Genomic DNA, 2,253 nt, shown 5'->3' on the forward strand with positions numbered 1-2,253 from the left:
GGTAAGTCTAACGGGGGGGGGGGGGTTTAGTGTCAAAGATCAAATGAATAAGCTGTAATTAGAAGCTGATTAGTTACAATGCACAGCTGCAACCAATTCTGTGTGCACCAGTTTTAGTAAATCTTCCCCAATGTGTCTACCTGTTATTGGGTGCATTCAGTAGAGCTACCTGAAAAATGCATATACAGCACGTGAATTTCAAAAATGCTATAGCCAATTCCCACCCGGCCTATAGCAAAATAACAGCCGGGTGGTGGTTGCGTTATCCTGATTGGACGTCATATAACAGACCGTGGGGCGCGCATCGCGGCAATCAGTGGTGTGTCAGTCTGATACACCAATGGAGGCTCTTTTACCACGTGAGCCGTGTCCAATCATGGCTGATCGCTATGTAAACGGGAAGAGCCGTTGATCGGCTTTTCCTCACTCACGTCTGACAGACGCCAGTAGAGGAGAGCCGATCGGCTGCTCTCCTGACAAGGGGGGGGGGGGGGGGGGAGTCTGTGCAGATTATCAGTGCAGCCCACCCTCGGATGCCGCCCAGGATGGCAATCCACATTGGACCATCAGGTATGCCCCCCCTAGACCACCAGGAAAATGCAAATATGTGCCCACCCACAATGCCTACCAGTGCCACCAGGGATGCCTATCAGTGCCCAAAGTGCCAGCTAAAAGGTACCCATCTTTGCAGCCTTTCAGTGCCCATCGTCGGTGCCCGCGCATTGGTGCCACTTGATCGGTGCCGCCTTATCAATGCCCATCAGTGAAGGAGAAAACGTACTTGTTTACAAAATTTTATAACGGAAACAAAAGCAAAACTTTCGGCCTTTTTTTATTTGTTTAGCAAAACATAAAAAAACGCAGAGGTGATCATTTAAACAGCGACAGTGCAGAAAGCTGAAAATTTACCTGGGCAGGAAGGGGGGTAAGTGCCTGGTATTGAAGTGGTTAAGTAGGTATAACCCTAGGTTATAAAGAGAGGTTAAAGAAAAAACAGAACAGGTTTACACAGTTATCACAGACCCCTCCCTTTAACACGAGAGCCGGCTGCAATAAATGTGATTCACACATCAGGAAGCAATAAATAGTGCAGGTCTCCAATTCCCTTTGTACTATTAGTGCATGCCTCAAAACATTATTCCTCCTTATTTATATCAATCAAACCCCCCCATAACAATCCCCGCCTTTGCCACGATTGGGAAAATTTACTACAACTAGTACACACGGAATCTGGTGTAGCTGTGCAGAGCAACCAATCAGCTTCCAACTTTCGCTTGTTCACTTAGACCTGGTTCAAATCTACTTCATTGCGATTTGGATCTCCATATTCATTGCGGCTTGCGACTTAATTTAACAGAAGTCAATGGAGGTTGCAGTAAAATTGCAGAAAAAAATAGTGCAGGAACCTCTTCCAAAGTCGCAACAATTGGAACTGTTCCATTTCTGAAAATAGGGTGCGACTTGTGATAAGATTTTTGAACTGTCAAATTGCATTGGTACGAACGAGAGCTAAATCTTTGACAATAAAACATGGAAGCTGATTGGTTACCAGATTCTGTGTGCACCAGTTTTGGTAAATCTCCCCCATATCAAAATAAACCACCCGTGCGCATATTTATTCATTCAATCTAGTCACTATAAAATCATTTATCAATCCCTTTTATATAAGTGAGAGAAATCAGACTGCTTATGTACATTTACATATTGGAGGATTTTTTTATTTTATGTTTTTTACTACATCCAAAGCTCATAGAAAGTAGGTAACCTGGTTTTCAATGGCATAACTTACACCATTGTTTGCAGCAGGGCTGTGGAGTCGGTAGATAAATGTTCCGACCCGACTCCTCAGTTTTATGTACTTCCGACTCCCCGACTCCGACTCCTCTGTATTAATATGCAAATGTATTTTATACATTCCTTGAGGGAAAGAAACGCAACCTACCACAGGACTACTGGCTGGGAAGCCAACAGTCTACTGTATTGCACAGTTTAAGCAAAAGACAAACACAATGAAAACAATCAAGTGACTGGATAGTAGCAGCAGGCATAAACATCAGGAACAGGATCTTCACCAGTTGAAAAATACAATCCACATTATTTGGTTGTTTTAGAACAAAAACAAAGCTTATCTATAATGAACCAAAAACAAAATCTGTAAAACCTAGAAATGGTTTATATTAATCTTGAAATGTAGTTATAGGCTTAGCAAATGCAAATCAATTCAATGTAGAGTTCTAAGGAAGAGAATTGCCT

General features: G+C 42.7%; 1 protein-coding gene across 1 annotated transcript in view; it reads left to right on the forward strand.

The window, feature by feature from the left end:
* The window catches only part of P2RX4 (purinergic receptor P2X 4), a 66,623-nt gene that overhangs the window by 10,303 nt on the left and 54,067 nt on the right, over positions 1–2,253 (forward strand). The window lies entirely within an intron of this gene.

This window comes from Rana temporaria, chromosome 1 (assembly GCF_905171775.1).
Source record: "Rana temporaria chromosome 1, aRanTem1.1, whole genome shotgun sequence".
Lineage (NCBI taxonomy): Eukaryota > Metazoa > Chordata > Amphibia > Anura > Ranidae > Rana > Rana temporaria.